Source organism: Mytilus californianus, unplaced genomic scaffold (genome assembly GCF_021869535.1).
Source record: "Mytilus californianus isolate M0D057914Y unplaced genomic scaffold, xbMytCali1.0.p SCAF_1, whole genome shotgun sequence".
NCBI lineage: Eukaryota > Metazoa > Mollusca > Bivalvia > Mytilida > Mytilidae > Mytilus > Mytilus californianus.
Window position 1 is genome coordinate 88,086,385 of NW_026262581.1, and position 17,778 is coordinate 88,104,162.

Genomic DNA, 17,778 nt, shown 5'->3' on the forward strand with positions numbered 1-17,778 from the left:
CGATAGGACTATATTTCCCAAAACATTATAATTTCTTCAATAAGTTGTATGTCAAGTTTTAATAGTTTCTGGCATCCAGTGCGAACAAAACTTTTGGCAAAAGCGTATAATAATTTCCGTTCAATTTGATAAGGTTGACGATTTTCGAGACGTATTCAACAAACCTTTTTTTCTTTTAAAACAAGACTAAAAAGATTTCCAATGATTTGTAGTTTAAATTGCGTGAACGTTTTTTTTTTTACAGAGTATTGGGTTTTATTGTATTCAAAGTTTTATCTGAATTAAGTTTCTTTGAATAACACAGACAATGTGTTTGGAGATAAATACCATAATTGTAATCTTCCGTTTTTGTTTCTTCATCTTTTGTGTTAAATATTAATTGAAGAAAACGGCGAAAGAAAACGCAATATATCAAAGGTATTTTCAATATGTGAAACGATTGTCTTCAGCCTTTACAAACATGTTAATCCACAACTCACAATACCGTTATTTGTGTTCATATAGTTTAACAATAAATGGCTTGTAACTTCTTGTAAACATTGTTTCCGATGGTCAATTGGAAGTACCGGTTGATATTAGCGCTAAACCAATTTACGTTCAGATTTGATCAATATTTCGACAATTTCATAGACAGTCCTCATATTTCAAACTAAAAACTCATCTACAATTCAACTTTGCTCTGGCATGTTATTTGTTTTTCATGTACATCCAGTTAACTTTATTTTCATTATGTTTTTTTCAACAAATAGTATCCATATCTTACATAGTAGCTATATTTGCTCAAATAAGTGACTATTGATATTGTTTGAAAATTCTAGTTAAATCATTTCCTGGCGGTCTTTTAGATACACTTGTTAGTTAAAAACGCTGAACAAAGTTTTCAATTAGATACGACAATTTCAAAGACTTCAATAAAATTTTTAATCAACAACTGTTGTTGAATTTATCAATACCTTTACTTTTTTACGTATTTGTTTTTAATTTTTAAGGAAAACTCAGAACTTTCTTAAACCTCTAATCTTCCGTCTCAAGTTAAACTAGAATGATACGTCAGAAACTGAAATAAGACAAAACACTGACCAGGTTGTAATATCATTTCATTGAAATACAAACTGTATAATTGAGAGAAAAAAAATCAAATTCTGGAAAAAAGTTAAATCACAAAAATACTGAACTCCGAAGAAAATTCAAAACGGAAAGTCCCAAATCAAATGGCAAAATCAAAAGCACAAACACATCAAACGAATGGACAACAACTGTCATATTCCTGACCTGGAAAGTATTATTACATAAAGAGAAATGCTGCCACCTTTACGCTTCACAATATTTATTTGAACCTTTCTGATGAGGAGCAATCAGTAGAAGCTTCATAGCTGAATAGTTGAAGCACTTCGTTCTTTAAAAGGTTTGACCCTCCACCTTTTTCACTGAGATAATACACTATGATTTGTTGCAGTGCATTAACATGTAGCAATAAAATTTTGAGATACTCACCGCAGCTGTGTAAAGATGAGCAATTCATTTTAGGTAAGCGGTAGAGGTAACCTTTACTTCAATTTCTTTGCCAATATCATAAACTTGAATATGTATGATGGCTCGTTTCGAAGTTGAGACATATGCACATATGTGGTTAAATTTTCGGGGTACGAAGTGAAAATCATTTTTTTATAATTTAGCACTGCCCGAAATGCCTTTTGTGATTCGGCTTATCGAGGTAAAAAAGATCCTTTTTTTCAAACAATAAGTTCTTTTGAAAATGTACTTCTTTGCACATATTAAATAACTCCATAGTTTTGACACCTTTATTGCATTTTCGTCTGTTCTCTACATCAGCACAATTGGTTAAGCTCAGTTACTTGTTAAAATTAAAACACGTCTAATATCACCGCACATATACTTTTTGTTAACGGACTACTTTCGAGTTCATCAATTTGAGGCGCATTAGGGATATTGACCCAGCTGTCTTGTGCTGTTTTTATTCTGTCTAAAATATAAATTCATAAAAACATTATAAGAAAAAAAATATCTGAAACGATTTTTTTAAAACGTAGGTCAAACATTGTTTTAGAATCTTTAAGTGTTGTTCATGCAGTTAACTTTGTTTTCATTTTTATCAAGATTTTCAACAAATGTAATTGGTACGATATAACTATATTTCCCAAAACATTATAATTTCTTCAATTAGTTGTATGTCAAGTTTTAATAGTTTCTGGCATCCAGTGCGAACAAAACTTTTGGCAAAAGCGTATAATAATTTCCGTTCAAATTGATAAGGTTGACGATTTTCGAGACGTATTCAACAAACCTTTTTTTCTTTTAAAACAAGACTAAAAAGATTTCCAATAATTTGTAGTTTAAATTCCGTGAACGTTTTTTTTTATACAAAGTATTGGGTTTTATTGTATCCAAAGTTTTATCTGAATTAAGTTTCTTTGAATAACACAGACAATGTGTTTGGAGATAAATACCATAATTGTAATCTTCCGTTTTTGTTTCTTTCTCTTTTGTGTTAAATATTAATTGAAGAAAACGGCAAAAGAAAACTCAATATATCAAAGGTATTTTCAATATGTGACACGATTGTCTTCAGCCTTTGCAAACATGTTAATCCACAACTCACAATACCGTTATTTGTGTTCATATAGTTTAACAATAAATGGCTTGTAACTTCTTGTAAACATTGTTTCCGATGGTCAATTGGAAGTACCGGTTGATATTAGCGCTAAACCAATTTGCGTTCAGATTTGATCAATATTTCGACAATTTCATAGACAGTCCTCATATTTCAAACTAAAAACTCATCTACAATTCAACTTTGCTCTGGCATGTTATTTGTTTTTCATGTACATCCTGTTAACTTTATTTTCATTATGTTTTTTCAACAAATAGTATCAGTATCTTACATAGTAGCTATATTTGCTCAAATAAGTGACTATTGATATTGTCTGAAAATTCTAGTTTAATCATTTCCTGGCGGTCTTTTAGATACACTTGTTAGTTAAAAACGCTGAACAAAGTTTTCAATTAGATACGACAATTTCAAAGAATTCAATAAAACTTTTAATCAGCAACTGTTGTTGAATTTATCAATACCTTTACTTTTTTACGTATGTGTTTTTAACTCTTAAGGAAAATTCAGAACTTTCTTAAACCTCTAATCTTCCGTCTCAAGTTAAACTAGAATGATACGTCAGAAACTGAAATAAGACAAAACATTGACCAGGTTGTTATATCATTTCATTTAAATACAAACTGTATAATTGAGAGAAAAAAATCAAATTCTGGAAAAAAGTTAAATCACAAAAATACTGAACTCCGAGGAAAATTCAAAACGGAAAGTCCCAAATCAAATGGCAAAATCAAAAGCACAAACACATCAAACGAATGGACAACAACTGTCATATTCCTGACTTGGAAAGTATTATTACATAAAGAGAAATGCTGCCACCTTTAGGCTTCACAATATTTATTTGAACCTTTCTCACGAGGAGCAATCAGTAGAAGCTTCATAGCTGAATAGTTGAAGCACTTCGTTCTTTAAAAGGTTTGACCCTCCACCTTTTTCACTGAGATAATACACTATGATTTGTTGCAGTGCATTAACATGTAGCAATAAAATTTTGAGATACTCACCGCAGCTGTGTAAAGATGAGCAATTCATTTTAGGTAAGCGGTAGAGGTAACCTTTACTTCAATTTCTTTGCCAATATCATAATCTTGAATATGTATGATGGCTCGTTTCGAAATTGAGAAATATGCACATATGTGGTTAAATTTTCGGGGTACGAAGTGAAAATCATTTATTTATAATTTAGCACTGCCCGAAATGCCTTTTGTAATTTGGCTTATCGAGGTAAAAAAGATCCTTTTTTTCAAACAATAAGTTCTTTTGAAAATGTACTTCTTTGCATACATTAAATAACTCCATAGTTTTGACACCTTTATTGCATTTTCGTCTGTTCTCTACATCAGCACAATTGGTTAAGCTCAGTTACTTGTTAAAATTAAAACACGTCTAATATCACCGCACATATACTTTTTGTTAACGGACTACTTTCGAGTTCCTCAATTTGATGCGCATTAGGGATATTGACCCAGCTGTCTTGTGCTGTTTTTATTCTGTCTAAAATATAAATGCATAAAAACATTATAAGAAAAAAATATCTGAAACGATTTTTTTAAAACGTAGGTCAAACATTGTTTTAGAATCTTTAAGTGTTGTTCATGCAGTTAACTTTGTTTTCATTTTCATCAAGATTTTCAACAAATGTAATTGGTACGATATAACTATATTTCCCAAAACATTATAATTTCTTCAATTAGTTGTATGTCAAGTTTTAATAGTTTCTGGCATCCAGTGCGAACAAAACTTTTGGCAAAAGCGTATAATAATTTCCGTTCAAATTGATAAGGTTGACGATTTTCGAGACGTATTCAACCAACCTTTTTTTCTTTTAAAACAAGACTAAAAAGATTTCCAATAATTTGTAGTTTAAATTCCGTGAACGTTTTTTTTTTATACAAAGTATTGGGTTTTATTGTATCCAAAGTTTTATCTGAATTAAGTTTCTTTGAATAACACAGACAATGTGTTTGGAGATAAATACCATAATTGTAATCTTCCGTTTTTGTTTCTTTCTCTTTTGTGTTAAATATTAATTGAAGAAAACGGCAAAAGAAAACGCAATATATCAAAGGTATTTTCAATATGTGACACGATTGTCTTCAGCCTTTACAAACATGTTAATCCACAACTCACAATACCGTTATTTGTGTTCATATAGTTTAACAATAAATGGCTTGTAACTTCTTGTAAACATTGTTTCCGATGGTCAATTGGAAGTACCGGTTGATATTAGCGCTAAACCAATTTGCGTTCAGATTTAATCAATATTTCAACAATTTCATAGACAGTCCTCATATTTCAAACCAAAAACTCATCTACAATTCAACTTTGCTCTGGCATGTTATTTGTTTTTCATGTACATCCAGTTAACTTTATTTTCATTATGTTTTTTCAACAAATAGTATCCATATCTTACATAGTAGCTATATTTGCTCAAATAAGTGACTATTGATATTGTCTGAAAATTCTAGTTTAATCATTTCTTGGCGGTCTTTTAGATACACTTGTTAGTTAAAAACGCTGAACAAAGTTTTCAATTAGATACGACAATTTCAAAGACTTCAATAAAATTTTTAATCAGCAACTGTTGTTAATTTATCAATACCTTTACTTTTGTACGTAATTGTTTTTAATTTTTAAGGAAAATTCAGAACTTTCTTAAACCTCTAATCCTCCGTCTCAAGTTAACCTAGAATGATACGTCAGAAACTGAAATAAGACAAAACACTGACCAGGTTGTTATATCATTTCATTTAAATACAAACTGTATAATTGAGAGAAAAAAATCAAATTCTGGAAAAAAGTTAAATCACAAAAATACTGAACTCCGAGGAAAATTCAAAACGGAAAGTCCCTAATCAAATGGCAAAATCAAAAGCACAAACACATCAAAGGAATGGACAACAACTGTCATATTCCTGACTTGGAAAGTATTATTACATAAAGTGAAATGCTGCCATCTTTAGGCTTCACAATATTTATTTGAACCTTTCTGATGAGGAGCAATCAGTAGAAGCTTCATAGCTGAATAGTTGAAGCACTTCGTTCTTTAAAAGGTTTGACCCTCCACCTTTTTCACTGAGATAATACACTATGATTTGTTGCAGTGCATTAACATGTAGCAATAAAATTTTGAGATACTCACCGCAGCTGGGTAAAGATGAGCTATTCATTTTAGGTAAGCGGTAGAGGTAACCTTTACTTCAATTTCTTTGCCAATATCATAAACCTGAATATGTATGATGGCTCGTTTCGAAGTTGAGACATATGCACATATGTGGTTAAATTTTCGGGGTACGAAGTGAAAATCATTTTTTTATAATTTAGCACTGCCCGAAATGCCTTTTGTGATTCGGCTTATCGAGGTAAAAAAGATCCTTTTTTTTCAAACAATAAGTTCTTTTGAAAATGTACTTCTTTGCATACATTAAATAACTCCATAGTTTTGACACCTTTATTGCATTTTCGTCTGTTCTCTACATCAGCACAATTGGTTAAGCTCAGTTACTTGTTAAATTAAAACACGTCTAATATCACCGCACATATACTTTTTGTTAACGGACTACTTTCGAGTTTCTCAATTTGAGGCGCATTAGGGATATTGACCCAGCTGTCTGTGCTGTTTTTATTCTGTCTAAAATATAAATGCATAAAAACATTATAAGAAAAAAAATATTCGAAACGATTTTTTTAAAACGTAGGTCAAACATTGTTTTAGAATCTTTAAGTGTTGTTCATGCAGTTAACTTTGTTTTCATTTTCATCAAGATTTTCAACAAATGTAATTGGTACGATAGGACTATATTTCCCAAAACATTATAATTTCTTCAATAAGTTGTATGTCAAGTTTTAATAGTTTCTGGATTCCAGTGCGAACAAAACTTTTGGCAAAAGCGTATAATAATTTCCGTTCAATTTGATAAGGTTGACGATTTTCGAGACGTATTCAACAAACCTTTTTTTCTTTTAAAACAAGACTAAAAAGATTTCCAATGATTTGTAGTTTAAATTGCGTGAACGTTTTTTTTTTTACAGAGTATTGGGTTTTATTGTATCCAAAGTTTTATCTGAATTAAGTTTCTTTGAATAACACAGACAATGTGTTTGGAGATAAATACCATAATTGTAATCTTCCGTTTTTGTTTCTTCATCTTTTGTGTTAAATATTAATTGAAGAAAACGGCGAAAGAAAACGCAATATATCAAAGGTATTTTCAATATGTGAAACGATTGTCTTCAGCCTTTACAAACATGTTAATCCACAACTCACAATACCGTTATTTGTGTTCATATAGTTTAACAATAAATGGCTTGTAACTTCTTGTAAACATTGTTTCCGATGGTCAATTGGAAGTACCGGTTGATATTAGCGCTAAACCAATTTACGTTCAGATTTGATCAATATTTCGACAATTTCATAGACAGTCCTCATATTTCAAACTAAAAACTCATCTACAATTCAACTTTGCTCTGGCATGTTATTTGTTTTTCATGTACATCCAGTTAACTTTATTTTCATTATGTTTTTTCAACAAATAGTATCCATATCTTACATAGTAGCTATATTTGCTCAAATAAGTGACTATTGATATTGTTTGAAAATTCTAGTTTAATCATTTCCTGGCGGTCTTTTAGATACACTTGTTAGTTAAAAACGCTGAACAAAGTTTTCAATTAGATACGACAATTTCAAAGACTTCAATAAAATTTTTAATCAACAACTGTTGTTGAATTTATCAATACCTTTACTTTTTTACGTATTTGTTTTTAATTTTTAAGGAAAACTCAGAACTTTCTTAAACCTCTAATCTTCCGTCTCAAGTTAAACTAGAATGATACGTCAGAAACTGAAATATGACAAAACACTGACCAGGTTGTAATATCATTTCATTGAAATACAAACTGTATAATTGAGAGAAAAAAAATCAAATTCTGGAAAAAAGTTAAATCACAAAAATACTGAACTCCGAGGAAAATTCAAAACGGAAAGTCCCAAATCAAATGGCAAAATCAAAAGCACAAACACATCAAACGAATGGACAACAACTGTCATATTCCTGACCTGGAAAGTATTATTACATAAAGAGAAATGCTGCCACCTTTACGCTTCACAATATTTATTTGAACCTTTCTGATGAGGAGCAATCAGTAGAAGCTTCATAGCTGAATAGTTGAAGCACTTCGTTCTTTAAAAGGTTTGACCCTCCACCTTTTTCACTGAGATAATACACTATGATTTGTTGCAGTGCATTAACATGTAGCAATAAAATTTTGAGATACTCACCGCAGCTGTGTAAAGATGAGCAATTCATTTTAGGTAAGCGGTAGAGGTAACCTTTACTTCAATTTCTTTGCCAATATCATAAACTTGAATATGTATGATGGCTCGTTTCGAAATTGAGACATATGCACATATGTGGTTAAATTTTCGGGGTACGAAGTGAAAATCATTTTTTTATAATTTAGCACTGCCCGAAATGCCTTTTGTGATTCGGCTTATCGAGGTAAAAAAGATCCTTTTTTTCAAACAATAAGTTCTTTTGAAAATGTACTTCTTTGCACATATTAAATAACTCCATAGTTTTGACACCTTTATTGCATTTTCGTCTGTTCTCTACATCAGCACAATTGGTTAAGCTCAGTTACTTGTTAAAATTAAAACACGTCTAATATCACCGCACATATACTTTTTGTTAACGGACAACTTTCGAGTTCATCAATTTGAGGCGCATTAGGGATATTGACCCAGCTGTCTTGTGCTGTTTTTATTCTGTCTAAAATATAAATTCATAAAAACATTATAAGAAAAAAAATATCTGAAACGATTTTTTTAAAACGTAGGTCAAACATTGTTTTAGAATCTTTAAGTGTTGTTCATGCAGTTAACTTTGTTTTCATTTTTATCAAGATTTTCAACAAATGTAATTGGTACGATATAACTATATTTCCCAAAACATTATAATTTCTTCAATTAGTTGTATGTCAAGTTTTAATAGTTTCTGGCATCCAGTGCGAACAAAACTTTTGGCAAAAGCGTATAATAATTTCCGTTCAAATTGATAAGGTTGACGATTTTCGAGACGTATTCAACAAACCTTTTTTTCTTTTAAAACAAGACTAAAAAGATTTCCAATAATTTGTAGTTTAAATTGCGTGAACGTTTTTTTTTATACAAAGTATTGGGTTTTATTGTATCCAAAGTTTTATCTGAATTAAGTTTCTTTGAATAACACAGACAATGTGTTTGGAGATAAATACCATAATTGTAATCTTCCGTTTTTGTTTCTTTCTCTTTTGTGCTAAATATTAATTGAAGAAAACGGCAAAAGAAAACGCAATATATCAAAGGTATTTTCAATATGTGACACGATTGTCTTCAGCCTTTACAAACATGTTAATCCACAACTCACAATACCGTTATTTGTGTTCATATAGTTTAACAATAAATGGCTTGTAACTTCTTGTAAACATTGTTTCCGATGGTCAATTGGAAGTACCGGTTGATATTAGCGCTAAACCAATTTGCGTTCAGATTTAATCAATATTTCAACAATTTCATAGACAGTCCTCATATTTCAAACCAAAAACTCATCTACAATTCAACTTTGCTCTGGCATGTTATTTGTTTTTCATGTACATCCAGTTAACTTTATTTTCATTATGTTTTTTCAACAAATAGTATCCATATCTTACATAGTAGCTATATTTTCTCAAGTAAGTGACTATTGATATTGTCTGAAAATTCTAGTTTAATCATTTCTTGGCGGTCTTTTAGATACACTTGTTAGTTAAAAACGCTGAACAAAGTTTTCAATTAGATACGACAATTTCAAAGACTTCAATAAAATTTTTAATCAGCAACTGTTGTTAATTTATCAATACCTTTACTTTTTTACGTAATTGTTTTTAATTTTTAAGGAAAATTCAGAACTTTCTTAAATCTCTAATCCTCCGTCTCAAGTTAACCTAGAATGATACGTCAGAAACTGAAATAAGACAAAACACTGACCAGGTTGTTATATCATTTCATTTAAATACAAACTGTATAATTGAGAGAAAAAAAATCAAATTCTGGAAAAAAGTTAAATCACAAAAATACTGAACTCCGAGGAAAATTCAAAACGGAAAGTCCCTAATCAAATGGCAAAATCAAAAGCACAAACACATCAAAGGAATGGACAACAACTGTCATATTCCTGACTTGGAAAGTATTATTACATAAAGTGAAATGCTGCCACCTTTAGGCTTCACAATATTTATTTGAACCTTTCTGATGAAGAGCAATCAGTAGAAGCTTCATAGCTGAATAGTTGAAGCACTTCGTTCTTTAAAAGGTTTGACCCTCCACCTTTTTCACTGAGATAATACACTATGATTTGTTGCAGTGCATTAACATGTAGCAATAAAATTTTGAGATACTCACCGCAGCTGGGTAAAGATGGGCTATTCATTTTAGGTAGGCGGTAGAGGTAACCTTTACTTCAATTTCTTTGCCAATATCATAAACCTGAATATGTATGATGGCTCGTTTCGAAGTTGAGACATATGCACATATGTGGTTAAATTTTCGGGGTACGAAGTGAAAATCATTTTTTTATAATTTAGCACTGCCCGAAATGCCTTTTGTGATTCGGCTTAACGAGGTAAAAAAGATCCTTTTTTTCATACAATAAGTTCTTTTGAAAATGTACTTCTTTGCATACATTAAATAACTCCATAGTTTTGACACCTTTATTGCATTTTCGTCTGTTCTCTACATCAGCACAATTGGTTAAGCTCAGTTACTTGTTAAAATTAAAACACGTCTAATATCACCGCACATATACTTTTTGTTAACGGACTAATTTCGAGTTCCTCAATTTGAGGCGCATTAGGGATATTGACCCAGCTGTCTTATGCTGTTTTTATTCTGTCTAAAATATAAATGCATAAAAACATTATAAGAAAAAAAATATCTGAAACGATTTTTTTAAAACGTAGGTCAAACATTGTTTTAGAATCTTTAAGTGTTGTTCATGCAGTTAACTTTGTTTTCATTTTCATCAAGATTTTCAACAAATGTAATTGGTACGATAGAACTATATTTCCCAAAACATTATAATTTCTTCAATTAGTTGTATGTCAAGTTTTAATAGTTTCTGGCATCCAGTGCGAACAAAACTTTTGGCAAAAGCGTATAATAATTTCCGTTCAAATTGATAAGGTTGACGATTTTCGAGACGTATTCAACAAACCTTTTTTCTTTTAAAACAAGACTAAAAAGATTTCCAATGATTTGTAGTTTAAATTGCGTGAACGTTTTTTTTTTTTACAGAGTATTTGGTTTTATTGTATCCAAAGTTTTATCTGAATTAAGTTTCTTTGAATAACACAGACAATGTGTTTGGAGATAAATACCATAATTGTAATCTTCCGTTTTTGTTTCTTTATCTTTTGTGTTAAATATTAATTGAAGAAAACGGCAAAAGAAAACGCAATATATCAAAGGTATTTTCAATATGTGACACGATTGTCTTCAGCCTTTACAAACATGTTAATCCACAACTCACAATACCGTTATTTGTGTTCATATAGTTTAACAATAAATGGCTTGTAACTTCTTGTAAACATTGTTTCCGATGGTCAATTGGAAGTACCGGTTGATATTAGCGCTAAACCAATTTGCGTTCAGATTTGATCAATATTTCGACAATTTCATAGACAGTCCTCATATTTCAAACTAAAAACTCATCTACAATTCAACTTTGCTCTGGCATGTTATTTGTTTTTCATGTACATCCTGTTAACTTTATTTTCATTATGTTTTTTCAACAAATAGTATCAGTATCATACATAGTAGCTATATTTGCTCAAATAAGTGACTATTGATATTGTCTGAAAATTCTAGTTTAATCATTTCCTGGCGGTCTTTTAGATACACTTGTTAGTTAAAAACGCTGAACAAAGTTTTCAATTAGATACGACAATTTCAAAGAATTCAATAAAACTTTTAATCAGCAACTGTTGTTGAATTTATCAATACCTTTACTTTTTTACGTATGTGTTTTTATCTCTTAAGGAAAATTCAGAACTTTCTTAAACCTCTAATCTTCCGTCTCAAGTTAAACTAGAATGATACGTCAGAAACTGAAATAAGACAAAACATTGACCAGGTTGTTATATCATTTCATTTAAATACAAACTGTATAATTGAGAGAAAAAAAATCAAATTCTGGAAAAAAGTTAAATCACAAAAATACTGAACTCCGAGGAAAATTCAAAACGGAAAGTCCCAAATCAAATGGCAAAATCAAAAGCACAAACACATCAAACGAATGGACAACAACTGTCATATTCCTGACTTGGAAAGTATTATTACATAAAGAGAAATGCTGCCACCTTTAGGCTTCACAATATTTATTTGAACCTTTCTCACGAGGAGCAATCAGTAGAAGCTTCATAGCTGAATAGTTGAAGCACTTCGTTCTTTAAAAGGTTTGACCCTCCACCTTTTTCACTGAGATAATACACTATGATTTGTTGCAGTGCATTAACATGTAGCAATAAAATTTTGAGATACTCACCGCAGCTGGGTAAAGATGGGCTATTCATTTTAGGTAGGCGGTAGAGGTAACCTTTACTTCAATTTCTTTGCCAATATCATAATCTTGAATATGTATGATGGCTCGTTTCGAAATTGAGACATATGCACATATGTGGTTAAATTTTCGGGGTACGAAGTGAAAATCATTTTTTTATAATTTAGCACTGCCCGAAATGCCTTTTGTGATTCGGCTTATCGAGGTAAAAAAGATCCTTTTTTTCATACAATAAGTTCTTTTGAAAATGTACTTCTTTGCATACATTAAATAACTCCATAGTTTTGACACCTTTATTGCATTTTCGTCTGTTCTCTACATCAGCACAATTGGTTAAGCTCAGTTACTTGTTAAAATTAAAACACGTCTAATATCACCGCACATATACTTTTTGTTAACGGACTAATTTCGAGTTCCTCAATTTGAGGCGCATTAGGGATATTGACCCAGCTGTCTTATGCTGTTTTTATTCTGTCTAAAATATAAATGCATAAAAACATTATAAGAAAAAAAATATCTGAAACGATTTTTTTAAAACGTAGGTCAAACATTGTTTTAGAATCTTTAAGTGTTGTTCATGCAGTTAACTTTGTTTTCATTTTCATCAAGATTTTCAACAAATGTAATTGGTACGATAGAACTATATTTCCCAAAACATTATAATTTCTTCAATTAGTTGTATGTCAAGTTTTAATAGTTTCTGGCATCCAGTGCGAACAAAACTTTTGGCAAAAGCGTATAATAATTTCCGTTCAAATTGATAAGGTTGACGATTTTCGAGACGTATTCAACAAACCTTTTTTCTTTTAAAACAAGACTAAAAAGATTTCCAATGATTTGTAGTTTAAATTGCGTGAACGTTTTTTTTTTTACAGAGTATTTGGTTTTATTGTATCCAAAGTTTTATCTGAATTAAGTTTCTTTGAATAACACAGACAATGTGTTTGGAGATAAATACCATAATTGTAATCTTCCGTTTTTGTTTCTTTATCTTTTGTGTTAAATATTAATTGAAGAAAACGGCAAAAGAAAACGCAATATATCAAAGGTATTTTCAATATGTGACACGATTGTCTTCAGCCTTTACAAACATGTTAATCCACAACTCACAATACCGTTATTTGTGTTCATATAGTTTAACAATAAATGGCTTGTAACTTCTTGTAAACATTGTTTCCGATGGTCAATTGGAAGTACCGGTTGATATTAGCGCTAAACCAATTTGCGTTCAGATTTGATCAATATTTCGACAATTTCATAGACAGTCCTCATATTTCAAACTAAAAACTCATCTACAATTCAACTTTGCTCTGGCATGTTATTTGTTTTTCATGTACATCCTGTTAACTTTATTTTCATTATGTTTTTTCAACAAATAGTATCAGTATCATACATAGTAGCTATATTTGCTCAAATAAGTGACTATTGATATTGTCTGAAAATTCTAGTTTAATCATTTCCTGGCGGTCTTTTAGATACACTTGTTAGTTAAAAACGCTGAACAAAGTTTTCAATTAGATACGACAATTTCAAAGAATTCAATAAAACTTTTAATCAGCAACTGTTGTTGAATTTATCAATACCTTTACTTTTTTACGTATGTGTTTTTATCTCTTAAGGAAAATTCAGAACTTTCTTAAACCTCTAATCTTCCGTCTCAAGTTAAACTAGAATGATACGTCAGAAACTGAAATAAGACAAAACATTGACCAGGTTGTTATATCATTTCATTTAAATACAAACTGTATAATTGAGAGAAAAAAAATCAAATTCTGGAAAAAAGTTAAATCACAAAAATACTGAACTCCGAGGAAAATTCAAAACGGAAAGTCCCAAATCAAATGGCAAAATCAAAAGCACAAACACATCAAACGAATGGACAACAACTGTCATATTCCTGACTTGGAAAGTATTATTACATAAAGAGAAATGCTGCCACCTTTAGGCTTCACAATATTTATTTGAACCTTTCTCACGAGGAGCAATCAGTAGAAGCTTCATAGCTGAATAGTTGAAGCACTTCGTTCTTTAAAAGGTTTGACCCTCCACCTTTTTCACTGAGATAATACACTATGATTTGTTGCAGTGCATTAACATGTAGCAATAAAATTTTGAGATACTCACCGCAGCTGTGTAAAGATGAGCAATTCATTTTAGGTAAGCGGTAGAGGTAACCTTTACTTCAATTTCTTTGCCAATATCATAATCTTGAATATGTATGATGGCTCGTTTCGAAATTGAGACATATGCACATATGTGGTTAAATTTTCGGGGTACGAAGTGAAAATCATTGATTTATAATTTAGCACTGCCCGAAATGCCTTTTGTGATTCGGCTTATCGAGGTAAAAAAGATCCTTTTTTTCAAACAATAAGTTCTTTTGAAAATGTACTTCTTTGCATACATTAAATAACTCCATAGTTTTGACACCTTTATTGCATTTTCGTCTGTTCTCTACATCAGCACAATTGGTTAAGCTCAGTTACTTGTTAAAATTAAAACACGTCTAATATCACCGCACATATACTTTTTGTTAACGGACTACTTTCGAGTTCCTCAATTTGAGGCGCATTAGGGATATTGACCCAGCTGTCTTGTGCTGTTTTTATTCTGTCTAAAATATAAATGCATAAAAACATTATAAGAAAAAAATATCTGAAACGATTTTTTTAAAACGTAGGTCAAACATTGTTTTAGAATCTTTAAGTGTTGTTCATGCAGTTAACTTTGTTTTCATTTTTATCAAGATTTTCAACAAATGTAATTGGTACGATATAACTATATTTCCCAAAACATTATAATTTCTTCAATTAGTTGTATGTCAAGTTTTAATAGTTTCTGGCATCCAGTGCGAACAAAACTTTTGGCAAAAGCGTATAATAATTTCCGTTCAAATTGATAAGGTTGACGATTTTCGAGACGTATTCAACCAACCTTTTTTTCTTTTAAAACAAGACTAAAAAGATTTCCAATAATTTGTAGTTTAAATTCCGTGAACGTTTCTTTTTTATACAAAGTATTGGGTTTTATTGTATCCAAAGTTTTATCTGAATTAAGTTTCTTTGAATAACACAGACAATGTGTTTGGAGATAAATACCATAATTGTAATCTTCCGTTTTTGTTTCTTTCTCTTTTGTGTTAAATATTAATTGAAGAAAACTGCAAAAGAAAACGCAATATATCAAAGGTATTTTCAATATGTGACACGATTGTCTTCAGCCTTTACAAACATGTTAATCCACAACTCACAATACCGTTATTTGTGTTCATATAGTTTAACAATAAATGGCTTGTAACTTCTTGTAAACATTGTTTCCGATGGTCAATTGGAAGTACCGGTTGATATTAGCGCTAAACCAATTTGCGTTCAGATTTAATCAATATTTCAACAATTTCATAGACAGTCCTCATATTTCAAACCAAAAACTCATCTACAATTCAACTTTGCTCTGGCATGTTATTTGTTTTTCATGTACATCCAGTTAACTTTATTTTCATTATGTTTTTTCAACAAATAGTATCCATATCTTACATAGTAGCTATATTTGCTCAAATAAGTGACTATTGATATTGTCTGAAAATTTTAGTTTAATCATTTCTTGGCGGTCTTTTAGATACACTTGTTAGTTAAAAACGCTGAACAAAGTTTTCAATTAGATACGACAATTTCAAAGACTTCAATAAAATTTTTAATCAGCAACTGTTGTTAATTTATCAATACCTTTACTTTTGTACGTAATTGTTTTTAATTTTTAAGGAAAATTCAGAACTTTCTTAAACCTCTAATCCTCCGTCTCAAGTTAACCTAGAATGATACGTCAGAAACTGAAATAAGACAAAACACTGACCAGGTTGTTATATCATTTCATTTAAATACAAACTGTATAATTGAGAGAAAAAAAATCAAATTCTGGAAAAAAGTTAAATCACAAAAATACTGAACTCCGAGGAAAATTCAAAACGGAAAGTCCCTAATCAAATGGCAAAATCAAAAGCACAAACACATCAAAGGAATGGACAACAACTGTCATATTCCTGACTTGGAAAGTATTATTACATAAAGTGAAATGCTGCCATCTTTAGGCTTCACAATATTTATTTGAACCTTTCTGATGAAGAGCAATCAGTAGAAGCTTCATAGCTGAATAGTTGAAGCACTTCGTTCTTTAAAAGGTTTGACCCTCCACCTTTTTCACTGAGATAATACACTATGATTTGTTGCAGTGCATTAACATGTAGCAATAAAATTTTGAGATACTCACCGCAGCTGGGTAAAGATGAGCTATTCATTTTAGGTAAGCGGTAGAGGTAACCTTTACTTCAATTTCTTTGCCAATATCATCAACCTGAATATGTATGATGGCTCGTTTCGAAGTTGAGACATATGCACATATGTGGTTAAATTTTCGGGGTACGAAGTGAAAATCATTTTTTTATAATTTAGCACTGCCCGAAATGCCTTTTGTGATTCGGCTTATCGAGGTAAAAAAGATCCTTTTTTTTCAAACAATAAGTTCTTTTGAAAGTGTACTTCTTTGCATACATTAAATAACTCCATAGTTTTGACACCTTTATTGCATTTTCGTCTGTTCTCTACATCAGCACAATTGGTTAAGCTCAGTTACTTGTTAAAATTAAAACACGTCTAATATCACCGCACATATACTTTTTGTTAACGGAATACTTTCGAGTTCCTCAATTTGATGCGCAATAGGGATATTGACCCAGCTGTCTTGTGCTGTTTTTATTCTGTCTAAAATATAAATGCATAAAAACATTATCAAAAAAAAATATCTGAAACGATTTTTTTAAAAAGTAGGTCAACATTGTTTTAGAATCTTTAAGTGTTGTTCATGCAGTTAACTTTGTTTTCATTTTCATCAAGATTTTCAACAAATGTAATTGGTACGATAGAACTATATTTCCCCACACATTATAATTTCTTCAATTAGTTTTATGTCAAGTTTTAATAGTTTCTGGCATCCAGTGCGAACAAAACTTTTGGCAAAAGCGTATAATAATTTCCGTTCAAATTGATAAGGTTGACGATTTTCGAGACGTATTCAACAAACCTTTTTTTCTTTTAAAACAAGACTAAAAAGATTTCCAATGATTTGTAGTTTAAATTCCGTGAACGTTTTTTTTGATACAAAGTATTGGGTTTTATTGTATCCAAAGTTTTATCTGAATTAAGTTTCTTTGAATAACACAGACAATGTGTTTGGAGATAAATACCATAATTGTAATCTTCCGTTTTTGTTACTTTCTCTTTTGTTTTAAATATTAATTGAAGAAAACGGCAAAAGAAAACGCAATATATCAAAGGTATTTTCAATATGTGACACGATTGTCTTCAGCCTTTACAAACATGTAAATCCACAACTCACAATACCGCTATTTGTGTTCATATAGTTTAACAATAAATGGCTTATAACTTCTTGTCAACATTGTTGCGGATGGTCAATTGGAAATACCGGTTGATATTAGCGCTTAAACCAATTTGCGTTCAGATTTGATCAATATTTCGACAATTTCATAGACAGTCCTCATATTTCAAACCAAAAACTCATCTA

At 30.6% G+C, this 17,778-nt stretch overlaps 1 long non-coding RNA gene across 23 annotated transcripts in view; it reads right to left on the reverse strand.

Annotated features, from left to right (window-relative positions):
- The window catches only part of LOC127725777 (uncharacterized), a 136,482-nt gene that overhangs the window by 39,241 nt on the left and 79,463 nt on the right, over positions 1–17,778 (reverse strand). For 15 of the 23 annotated variants that reach the window (XR_007993182.1, XR_007993138.1, XR_007993154.1 and 12 more), the window contains 3 exons: positions 14,329–14,818; positions 12,190–12,679; positions 7,911–8,400 (listed from right to left, as the gene is read on the reverse strand). This is a non-coding gene — a long non-coding RNA (uncharacterized LOC127725777). The remainder of the gene's footprint in view (positions 1–7,910; positions 8,401–12,189; positions 12,680–14,328; positions 14,819–17,778) is intronic. The other 8 variants (XR_007993174.1, XR_007993211.1, XR_007993137.1 and 5 more) reach the window with 1 other exon arrangement.